Genomic DNA, 13007 nt, shown 5'->3' on the forward strand with positions numbered 1-13007 from the left:
TTCAGTCAATAAATAGCCTTGAGCTCTAATAAGTTCACAAAGCCTTTTTATTTTTATTTTTTTTTAAAGTTTCTATTACTGAAGCTGGCCAAAAAAATTGTATTTTTGAAAAAACAGTCAAAGTATTTTCTTTATATTTTTTTCTCTAATTATGTAATTAAAATAAAACAATGGATAAGTAGAATGGACATAATGAAAGAGCAGCTTAAAACATTAAAATAGCCTCTTTTGCAGTGAGGAATTTTCCATCAGAAACAAAATAGTAAAGGCAGATATCAAAAGTAAATTTTATCAATCAAAACAAAGGGATAATTTTAAAGCTTTGATCATCTGAAATGAAAATTAGTTATTTAAAACTCCACTGGAAACACTTTAGGGAATCCATTATTTCCTGGGGTTTACTATTCATGTTCATTATCATTTTAATAACTTATTTTTGCTTGTCATTGCTGTGGTTTTCTCTGTGTTTTTATAACATACATCAATTTCTCTTACCTCCCAAGTAATTTTTTTTGCAACTTTGCTCAGGTATAATTGACATACAGTAAACTTCACATATTTACATATACAATTAAGTTTTGACATATGTCACGTGCGTGAAACAATCACAACAATCAAATAATAAAAATTTTTCACCCCTTTTAATAAAAGTTTCCTTATGTTCCTTTGTAATCCATCCCACCTTCCATAGACATTCACGTGGAAACAGTGACCTGCTTTCTAGGGCTATATATAAGTTTGCATTTCCTAGAGTTTTATAAAAATAGATTCAAATATTTCATGGTATTTTGTTTCTGGTTTCCTTCACTCAGCATAATGATGCTGAAATTCACTCATGTTCTTGTATATATCTATATCCTATTGACTGAATGTGCCCCCCCAAAATTCATACATTAAAGCCCTAATCCCAAATGTCACAGTATTTGGAAATGGGGCCTTTAGAAGGTAATTATGTCATGAGGGTGGAGCCCTTATGTTGTGACTAGTGATCATTTAAAAAAAAGAGACACGAGAAAAGTTATGACTCTCTCTGCCATGTGAGGATACAGCAAGAAAACTCCTTGACCTTGAACTTCCCAGCCTCCAGCAATGTGAGAAATAAATGCCTGTCATTTAAGCCACCCAATTGAAGGTAATTTGTTATAGCAGCCTAACATAAGACATTATATTTCATTCATTTTAATTGCTGATTAGTATTCCATCATATGGATATGCTAGTCTGTTGATCATTCACCAGATAATGAACATTTAGATTGTTCCCAGTTTTCGGTTACTAATAATGGCTTTGGTTAATAAGACTGCCATAAACATTCACCTAGATGTTTTGTGGATATTTGCTTTCATTTCCCTTGAATAAACATTTAGGAGTAGAATATCTGGGTCTTTGGTAGGTGAAATTTTAACTATTGGACTTTTGAATAAAACTGCCTGTTTTTCCATAGTGGCTGTACATAATTGTCTCTTTATATACTTATGTATATTGCAACTACATACATCATTTTATATATTTTTTAAAGGCCAAAGACCTCTGAAATGCTGGGCTAAGAAAAAAAAAGATCAGAGCCTAATGACTTGTAAGGAAAAAAAACACACTGGAAATTCATCATGACATTAAATTATAGGTAGAATATACATATAAATGAAAAAGGAAATTATTTCAGATAATAATTTAAAAAAACAAGTTATTTTCCACAGAATTTTTTAAGACATTAATTCCACTTTTGGATGAAATTCTTCCAGAGGAAAAATTATAGTTATCCTTATATCCCCAGTGCTAACACAGTGATTAGAACATAGCAAGGTCATAACAGTGTTTTTTAGAATTATAAATTTAGATGAGCTAATATAAGACACAATTGGACAAAAATTATAATTAGTATGCAAAATATTAAGAACTTATAAAACAAAATGTTTTATGCCACAGTTGGGCTCTAATATATAATTTTTCTTATTGCTATTTTCCAACATTGTCTTCAGATCAAGACTGATTTGTCTTTTTTTCATTTCACAGTCATAAATATACAACAAAATGTTATTAAAGTGTTTGTGATGGGACATATTAGAAAGAGAGTTACCACTGAAAAAAATATAAAACCAACAACAGGCACTTTGAGAAACAACCTTTTATGCAAAATAAAGAGAAAAATTTCAGGAAAATGAAAGTAAAAAGTTGACTTCATTAAAAATTCAGCCAGTACACAGTTCATCTACTGTATGAACTGTGGCAAGACATCAAAATAATTATGATTCCATGAATGCAATCTAATCTCAAGCGAATGCTAAAAAGTCTGTCTTCAATTAGGACATTAGTGGAACTTGCCTAATTAAATCAATTGAATATCAGTAGAAGAAAATCCCCTTAAGTATGCACTATGAGACTCATATGAAGAAACAGATGTAATCATGTATTTACAATGCACATTAGAAAATTGTTGGCAAATGTTTAATATACGATTTTTTATATAGCAAATCAAAGGTCTAGAAAAGGTCTTAAACCCTAGTGGAAATGCTCAAATGTGCAAATTCAGATTTTAAAAGTCTACTATGTTAATGCTTCTTTTATAATTAAGCAATGATGTCTTAAAAGCATATTTCTAGAACTGGATGTGGGACCATAAAAAGGAGTAAATTAATTTTCTAAATATAAATGCCATATTAGAAGGTAATTATAAACTCCTCAGAGATATTTATCATTAAATTACATGCTGCTTCCTTTGTTTTCTAGTGTTTAGGGAACTGCTTTATTTTCTTTGAACATCTTTTCCATACTAATCATCACATACATAAAAAGCTAAGGATATTCTACTCTATGTAAGTTTTAAAACATTTTTTAAAAAGTTTTTTAAAATTATTTAAAAGAAGATGAAACAATAGAATGTATAAATCTCATTTTTTCTTAGTATTTACTACATAAACAATATTTCATTAAAGTTTGCATTTTATATAGATGAGAATTTTGAATATATTTATTTTCTGCAAAGAGACTCTATGTTTTCTTAGCCTGGAAATAAGCAAGAGAGAATAGAAAAAATTTGGACCAGGTCATAGCAGAATTTTAAAATATAGGTAAGATCTTCCATAAAAGATATTGTGCATTTTCAATTTATTTTTATTTATTTTAGTTGACAAATAATAATTGTGTATATTTATGGGGTACAATGTGATGTTTTGATCTATGTATACATTGTAGAAACATTGATAAAACTAATTAACAAATCCATCACCTTAACAATTTATCATGTTTTTGTGGTAATAACATTTAAAATCTATTACTTTAGCAATTTTGAAATATACATTTACAACTATGGTCACCATGCAGTTCCTCCAGTCTAACTGAAACTTTGTACCCTTTAATCAACATCTTCCCTTTTCTCATCCCTCTCCCTTTTCCCCTAGCTTCTGGTAACCACCTCTCTACTCATTTCTATGAAATTCATTACAAGGAACTCAAACAACTCAATAGCAAGAAAACAAATCACCTGGTAAAAAATGGGCAAAGGACATGAACACACATTTCTCAAAAGAAGACACATAAATAATGTATTAGCTCACTTTCACACTGCTGATAAAGACATACCTGAGACTGGGTAATATATAAAGAAAAAGAAGTTTAATGGACTCACAGTTCCACGTGGCTGGGGATGCCTTATCATTATGGTGAAAGGCAAAGGCATGTCTTACATGGTGGCAGACAAGAGAAAATGAGGATGAAGTGCAAGGGGCTTCCCATTATAAAACCATCAGATCTCATGAGACTTATTCACTACCATGAGAACAGTGTGGGGAAACTGCCCCCATGATTCAACTGTCTTCCATTGGGTCCCTCCCACAACATGGGGGAATTATGGGAGCTACAATTCAAGATGGGATTTGTGTGGGGACACAGCCAAATTATATCATTCCACCCCTGGCCCCTCCCAATCTCATGCCTTCACATTTCAAAACCAATCATGCCTTCCCAACGGTCCCCAAAAGTCTTAACTCATTTCAGCATTAACTCAAAAGTCCACAGTCCAAAGTCTCATCTGAGACAAGGCAATCCCTTCCACTTTCGAGCCTGTAAAATCAAAAGCAAGTTAGTTACTTCCTAGATAAAATAGAGGTACAGGCATTGGGTAAATACAGCCATTCCAAATGGAAAAAATTGGCCAAAACAAAGGGGTTGCAGGCCCCATGCAAGTCTGAAATCCAGCAGGGCAGTTAAATATTAAACCTCCAAAATGATCTCCTTTGACTCCATGTTTCACATCCAGGTCACACTGATACAAGAGGTGGGTCCACATGGTCTTGGGCAGCTCCAACTCTGTGGCTTTGCAGGGTACAGCCTCCCTCCCAGGTGCTTTCACTGCTGGCATTGTCTCCAGCTTTTCCAGGGGCACAGTGCAAGCTGTAGGAGGATCTACTATTCTGAGGTCTGGAGTACAATGCATCTCTTTTCACAGCTCCACTAGACAGTGTACCAATAGGGACTGTGTGCGGAGACTCATACCCCACATTTCCCTTCTGCACTGCCCTAGCAGAGTTTCTCCATGAGGGCCCCGCCCCTGCAGCAAACTCTTGCCTGGACATTCAGGAATTTCTATACATCCTCTTAAATCCAGGCAGAGGTTCCTAAACCTCAATTCTTGACTTTTGTGCACCCATAGGCTCAACATCATATGGAAGCTGCCAAGGCTTGGAGCATGTACCCTGTGAAGCCACAGCCCAAGCTGTACCTTGCTCCATTTTAGCCATGGCTATAGCAGCTGGGACACAGGGCACCAAGTAAGTCCCTAGGCACACAGAGCAGGAGGTCCCTGGGTCAGGCCCAAGAAACCATTATTTCCTCCTGGCCTCTGGGTTTGTGATGGGAGGGGCTGCTCTGAAGACCTCTGACATGCCCTGAAGACATTCTCCCCATTATCCTGCATTGTTTTGAGGATTAACATTTGGCTCCTCATTACTTATGCAAATTTCTACAGCCAACTCGAATTTCTCCTCAGAAAATGGGTTTTTCTTTTCTATTGCATCCTCAGGCTGCAAATTTTCTAAGCTTTTATGCTCTGTTTCCATTTTAAAACTGAATCCTTTTAAAAGTACCAAAGTCACCTCTTGAATGCTTTGCTGCTTAGAAATTTCTTCTGCCAGATACCCTAAATCATCTCCCTCAAGTTCAAAGTTCCATAAATCTCTAGGCATAGGCAAAATGCTGCCAGTCTCCTTGCTAAAACATAGCAAGAGTCACCTTTACTCCAGTTCCCAACAAGTTCCTCATCTCCATCTGAGACCACTTCAGCCTGCATTTCACTGTGCATATCATTATCAGAATTTTGGCCAAAGCCATTCAACAAGTCTCTAGGAAGTTCCAAACTTTCCCAAATTTTCCTGCCTACTTCTGAGGCTTTCAAACTGTTCCAACCTCCGCCTGTTACCCAGTTCCAAAGTTGCTTCCACATTTTCAGGTATCTTTATAGCAGTGCCCCACTCTACTGGTACCAATTTACTGTATTAGTCCATTTTTGCTGCTGATAAAGACATACCTGAGACGGGTAATTTATAAAGAAAAAGAGGTTTAATGGACTCACAGTTCCACATGGCTGGGGGAGGCCTCACAATCATGCTGGAAGGCCAAAGGCATGTCTTACATGGCAGCAGACAAGAGAGAATGAGAATGAAGCAAAAGCCATCAGATATCATGAGACTTATTCTTATACCATGAGAACAGTATGGGGGAAACTGCCCCCATGATTCAGTTGTCTCTTACCAGGTTCCCCATGCAACACACGGGAATTATGGGAGCTACAATTCAAGATAAGATTTGGGTGGGGACACAGCCAAACATATCACAGCCAACAGATATATGTAAACATTCTCAACATCTCTAATCACCAGGAAAATGCATATTAAAACACAATAGCGTATCATCTCACACCTGTTAGAATGGTAATCAAATGAAAGACAAATGATATCAAGGTGAGGAAAAGGGAACCCCTGTATACTGTTGGCAGGAATATAAATTAGTACAGCCATTATGAAAAAATAATGTTGAGGTTCCTCAAAAAACTAAAAATAGAGTTACCATATTATCCAGCAATCCCATTTCTGAGTATGTATCTAAAGGAACTGAAATAGTTATGTGGAAGAAATATCTGCATGCCCATGCTTTTTGCAGCATTATTCACAATAGCTAAATGATGGACCCAACCTACATCTCCATCAGTGAACAAATGGATAAGGAAAATGGGGTACATATGCAGAATACAATACCATACAGCCTTCTAAATGAAGGAAATTCTGTCATTCATTATAACACGGATGGAACTGGAAGATATTATGCTAAGTGAGATAAGCCAGAAACAGAAAGACAAATAATGTATGATCTCACTTATATGTGAAATCTAAAAAAGATCCTTTACATTTTGTTTCAATGGGATCAGGTTCGTTTGAAGCTTCTCATTTTGCATGCATAGATATTTAAATAATAAAAAAAAAAAAAGCAGAGCAAGCAAAATAGCAACTGGCAAAGACAGAGCAAGTATGCCTAAATAGGAAGTCGTACAGAATGAAAGAAGATTGTCTTCACACATCACGAAAAATGGCAAGATCTATTTCATTTAGAAGCAGCAGAGTATAGAAAATAAACCCTTGAGAATGGTATCAGAATTCCTGATTTCTAGTTCAGGATCCATTACAATATAACTGGAACACTAGGGAAGTCCCCAAATTAGATAATCCTACATTAAAAATGGTCTTGGTGGTTAATAAAATATGTCTTTTAAGAATTGATCATATATGAGGTAGATAAAGACTTGACATTACTAGAAGTCATTTCTAAGAAATACAAATTACCCACTTCAGCTAAAGAACATTTTTTTTTCCTGAGCATTTTTGCATTTTTGCGTGCTGGTAAGAGGAGCCTTCAAGGAGAAAGGGAATATACTCAAATTGAAGAGCAGGATTGAATATATCACACACTTAGGAGTAACTGAGGTATACATCCACCAAGACTTCCAATACCAGTTCAGAAGGATGCTGGCATTTTTGTTAACATAATTTTAATATATGAGAGCTTAAAATATTCTTTGTTATTGCTGTTATTCTCAAACCGTTCTCTTATAAAAATTATTCTTAATGAGGGAAGGATTTATTTACCAATTTTGAAGAAATAAAAAGAAGAGCAAAACTGAGAAGATAACAGGTGATCTCAGTCACAAAGAAGGCCCAGGAAATAAAGGAAGTGGGTATACACGTAAAGAAAAAAAAATGGGATCTAGTCCCCTGGATCTGGTAAAAACTAGTAAAGAGTGCAAAGTGAATGAAATAAAGTCTGAGAAGAGGCCATTAAGTCTTAAAAATTAAAAGACAAAACAGAAAGCTTCTTCTCTAACAGAGGTCATCTAAGCCAACCCTCTCATTTTTTACAAGAAATCCTTTTCCAATATATTCCATAAGTCACTTAACCTTTTCACCCCTTAATTTTCTCATCTCTAAAAGGTAAAAACGTTACTTTAAAAGTTCGCTAAGGTCTATTCCATCTCTAAAATGCTGTTATTTTAGTAGTTATTCTTCCCTTAAATACTCATTAATATGATCTTGCAAAAGCATTTTCTATACTTTTGGCTAATATTCTTTAAGGAAGTAACCAAACTCATAAATGGGCAAGTAAGAAAATACCTCAGGGTTTAAAACATTCCTATAGTCATAAATAAAATGACTTAGATGAATCTTTGGGAAATGACATAAATAATATTCTGCCTCATTTACCATGGGAAAATAACATTCAGAAACAAATTGTATGGTTTAAAAGACTGGCTTCATCAGAGAAGATTTAGACTAAAATATTTCCTACTTAAGTGCACTTTAAAATGCTACATCATAAAAACTCCTCAGACTTTCATATTTTTCCCATTTCTCTGGTTTCAGCCATCATTGTCCAACATAAAGATTATTGAAATAATATCCTAACAGTACTCCATCATAATCTCCAAATCTGTTCACACTTGGTTAGTCAGACTTAATGTTTTTAATGTCAAAACTAATTTTCAGCATCTATTTAGGGTATCGAAAGTTGGAATGAGTGTCACTACCATGCTAACAACGAAATCTACTTGACTTTTATTTTTCTCAAACCTATAAAAGAGCTGATTTCACAGAGCAATAAATCAGCCTGAAATTTAATGAAAGGCAGGTGCCCCCCTCCCCACACACACACAAAAAATACCATGTCACAAGCACCTGTTTATCTGTAGTGCAGTACAGGAGGATGATGAGAAACACCACATAAGCTGGTATGAGAAATTTTCAGTGGGTTCCTTAAGTGTGGGCTAGCTAGTGCAACAATATGGAATGCCGGGGAGCTGAAGATACAAAGAGAATTAGCACTACACTATGGACTGTATGCTCACAAGGAATATTAAGGGACAGGGTAGAAAACTAGAGAAAGCATTTCTTATGGTGTAGACCTTGGGGAGGGAAGTAGCTGCCACTGTGAAACAAGCAAAAACTCCACCCAGGTCATTCTCCCACGTGACACAAAAGACTCAACCTACAGGAAGAAGGGCAGTAAACCATGTTGCCTCCAGGGCACAGGTGCAGATCCCTTATGACTGGGGGAAGGTAACTTTTGGAGAAAGAAAACTTTCCTCTGAGGGAAGACTGGGAAATGACAGCATTTTTGCAGAAGTTCAAAACAACTGTGAAAGATCCAGCCAGATACCCAAAGTCATGGATCTGACTAAAACTATGGCTAAGATAGGACAATGTAGACTACCTACCCAATGCCTCTCACACCACTAGCAAGACCTAAGTAAGAAGTAATATGAGGCATAGACTAAAACTGAGGGTGGAAAAGAAATATTGAAGAAAAACCTTCTGGCAATGAACAGCCACCCAAAACATAAGGTAATGATGAAAAAACACAAAACTAGCAATGCACTGAGGTAAATTCCAGCAACAACAAGCCAAGCCTCCAAACCAACTCAAATCCTGAACAAGACTGACACAACCCTCCATGTTAAGCCCTATCAGAAGAAAAGGTAAGGCAAAGGTATGCAAATCAAAGCATAATTATTGTGTACTGTATTCTCTACTCTGCTACACACCATGTCTAGTTTTCAACCAAAATTTACAAAACATAAATAAATTTTGTAAAGAATCTACACATACATACCACATACACACACACACACACACACACACAAGTACACACAAAATTATCAAGAGAGAAAGCAGGCCAGTCATGGTGGCTCACACTGTAATCTCCACACTTTGGGAGGCTAAGGTGGGAGGATCGCTTGAGCCCAGGAGTTTGAGACTAGCATGGGCAACATAGGGAGACCTTATCTCTACAAAAAAAAAAAAAAAAAAATATATATATATATATATATATATATACACACACATATATACATATATGTATATAAATATACATATACACATATATATGTATATATTTTTTTAATTAACTAGCCTTGTTGGTGTGCTCCTGTAGTCCCAGCTACTCGAGAAGCTGAAGTGGGAGGATTGCTTGAGCCTGAGAGGCCAAGGCTGCAATGAGCAGTGATTACGGCAGTACACTCCAGCCTAAGTGACAGAGCAAGACCTTGTCTAAAATTTTTAAGAAAAAAAAGAGAGAGAGAGAAAGCATTCAGATACAGTTATGACCCAGATGTTGAAACTTTCAGACAGGGAATTTAAAATAACTATAACCAATGATAAAGGCTTTAGTGGAAAATGTGGCTAACACGAATGGACAGATGAAGAATTTTAGCAGCAACATGAAATTATGAACAAAACAAGGGTTAGAAATGAAAAAAACAGAAACAGAGATAAAGAATGCACCCTATTAATTCATAATTAGACTCGACAGAGCCAAGGAAAGAATCACTGCATTAAAGATGGATCAATAAAAATTACTCCAAGTCAATTACAAGAAGAAGAAAAAAAGTTTTAGACAGAATCCAAGAGCTGGACAATAGTCAATGTTCTAATACTCATGTAATTGAAATCCTCTTAGAAAGGGGAAGAGAGAGAAAGAAGCTTCTCGTCATATTTCAGAAGAAATAGTTAAGAGAGAATAACCAAGAATTTTCAAAAAGTAATGATCAAAGAACCTCAGAGAACACCACACAGGATAAATAGGAAAAGGAAGGAAGAAAGGAAGGCAGATAGGAACGGAGGATGTGGTGGCTGAGAGGCAAAGATGGGGAAGAAGTTTTTACAGGGGTGGGGAGAAGTGCTCTGCACACTCATGGGCAACTGCAAGGAGTCCACAACAAGTTCTGGAGACTGAATCAGTCCAGGCCCAATAAACTCGTTCAAAACAAACTATTATGGGAAGAGAGGGGGAAAAAGGAAGGGAGAATTGCTTTGCACATTCATGGGTAATTACAAGGAGTACACAATAAGTTATAAGCAACTGAATCAGTCTGGGTCCAATAAACTTTTCAAAACAAACAAACTATTATGAGCTGAAACGTGTCTTCCCAAAATTTTTATGATGAACTTAACCCTAACCCTCAGTACCTCAAAGTGTGACTATATTTGCAGATCAGGCATTTAAAATGGGAATTAAGTTAAAGTGGTGTTGTAAAGGAAGGCCCTAATCCAATATGACAAGTTCAAATTGAGATTCTTTTTATAAAAAGAGAAAAAGGACACAGATAACAATTTACAGAAAAACCATATGAAGTCACCAGAAAAAGATGACCATTGAAAGCCAAGAAGAGAGGTCTTAGAAGAAACCAATCATGACCACACTTCGCTCTTGCACTTCTAGCCTCCAGAACTGTGAGAAAATAAATTTATTTTGTTTATACCAACTACTCTGTGGTATTTGTTCAAGCAGCACTAGCAAACTAATACACAAACAAAGCTTCATTTTGGGACATAGCTCTACATTGGGTAAAGAAAAAAAGAAGCAAAGAAAAAGTAAGGGCCAAAAAAAGACGGGTCTAGAAAAAAGAAGGGTTATAGAGCTAAGAAATTATAGAAAAGACAAGGGAATAGTTTTAAACACTTCTAAAAAACAACCAGAGGAGGAACCTTAGTGTTATAAATTAGAAAAGCTCTTCTGACCCACCTTTTCCTTCTCACGATTCAAATTTGGTATCATAATGACCAAAAAAAACCAGACTGTTACAGAAACCTACACAAAGATATTATGAAACAAAAGAAAACAAGATGCAGAAAAGCATCCCTACAAAGATAGCCTTCTAGGAAAGACATAATTATAAAAACAATTTAAAACTGTACCCCAGTATATGTCTGGGTTTGATTTAAAAAACATAGCTACTAAAGGTACTACAGAAACGTAAGGCTTAACACAGAAATTAGAGCTTATATCAATGTGGGAAAGTCTAGACAGTGTACATCTAGAAGACTCCAGTCAGTGAACTGGAGAAATAGTAACTAACAACTTCAGCCTGAAACCCTGGAGTTGGTGAAGATATCAGAACTCAGAACAGTGAGAACACAGAATTTAAAAGTGAGAGACTGCTGGGTCCAGCTACCACAACTATAAAATAGTATGTGAAAAGATCTCTAATGCCACTGCAACTGGGCATCATGACATCCCCAGAATAACAAATTCTATTTTACTCCCACTTTCTAAATATCATGTGATACCATAGTCAAACTCTTACCTAAAGACAAAGAAAAAATAGAATTGTGAAAAATGTATTTTCCAACCTAGTAGAAAATATTGGTGATATTCAGTTGACCACATTAAATCCAGGATACCTTGTGTTTCAAAGCAAGCTAAAGATGAAGAAAATGGCATAATATGTAAATGAACAATATACCATCGGCCATTGAATAACATGGGTTTGAACTGCACAGGTTCACATATACACAGATTTTTTTCAACCAAACACAAATTGAAAATACTATTCATGGATGTGAATTCCACAAATACAAAGGGCCAGCATTTGTAAACATAGTTTCTGGAAGGTCAATTGTGGGAATTGTGTATCCATGGACCTTGGTATACGCAGGAGGCCCTGGAACCAATCCCCCATGCATATTGTGGTACAATTGTAAATCAAAATTAGCAAAACTCACAAACAACCTGAGAAAACTCAAGAAAAATACAAAAATAAAAACTATTTAAGAAGAGAAGAATAAACTTAAAGAAACACAAAGATAAATAAACATGTCATAAAATGTTCTAAGATTAAAATGAGATCAATTTTTCACAATTAAAAAGAAATGATCAAGTGTTCAAGGTGAAATGACAAAAATATGCAATAGGCAAAGATCAATGTGCATGCATAAAATAAATAAAGCAGTGGAATAGAATACATACTAATACTTACAATTCAAGAAAATCTTCTTGAGGAAAAAAATTTATAACTACATATGTAAAGAGCATAGTACTCATCTGGGAAAATCTTCCTAGAGTGGCAAAATCAAAGTGTATTCTAGTAGAATTACCGAACTTTATAGAAAAAAAATAATTTAGGCATTGAGGCAAAAAAGGCTAAGTCAATTAAAAGGGAAAAAATAAAACATTTACTTGACTTTTCAACAGTAATGCTTTATGCCAGTAGAAAACAGACTAACATATTTAAGATAGTCAAGAAAAGAAAACAGGAACCAAAGATTTTAAATGCAGCCAATATTATTTTAAAGTAAAAAGGCAATAAAATGTGTTGTCAACATGCAAAAACTAAGGGAATAAAATTCCTGTGAGCACTTTCAAAGAAATCTACTGAAGAACAAGCTTCAAAAAGCCAAAATGAATGGAGATATATCCACATATGAACAAATGGAAACCTGTAAATATATGTTTCTGGAAGAACTCAAACTAAAGAATAATTTTAAGCAAAAGACTATGCCTTCTTTTTTCTAATCTTCATGTCAAACTATTAAACAAGTACTATCAATCTGGTTTTTAGGTAATTACTTTCCTTTTCTTTCATATCAACTAATTTGGTTATCGATATGGTTTGGATCTGCGTCACTGCCCAAATCTCATGTCAAATTATAGTCCCCAGTATTGGAGGTGGGGTCTGGTGGAAGGTGATTGA

At 35.3% G+C, this 13007-nt stretch overlaps 1 protein-coding gene across 4 annotated transcripts in view; it reads right to left on the reverse strand.

Moving 5' to 3' along the window:
* Positions 1-13007, reverse strand: part of STPG2 (sperm tail PG-rich repeat containing 2) — a 786467-nt gene that overhangs the window by 512223 nt on the left and 261237 nt on the right. The gene's annotated exons all lie outside the window — the stretch shown is intronic.

This window comes from Pongo pygmaeus, chromosome 3 (genome assembly GCF_028885625.2).
Source record: "Pongo pygmaeus isolate AG05252 chromosome 3, NHGRI_mPonPyg2-v2.0_pri, whole genome shotgun sequence".
NCBI classification, from domain to species: domain Eukaryota; kingdom Metazoa; phylum Chordata; class Mammalia; order Primates; family Hominidae; genus Pongo; species Pongo pygmaeus.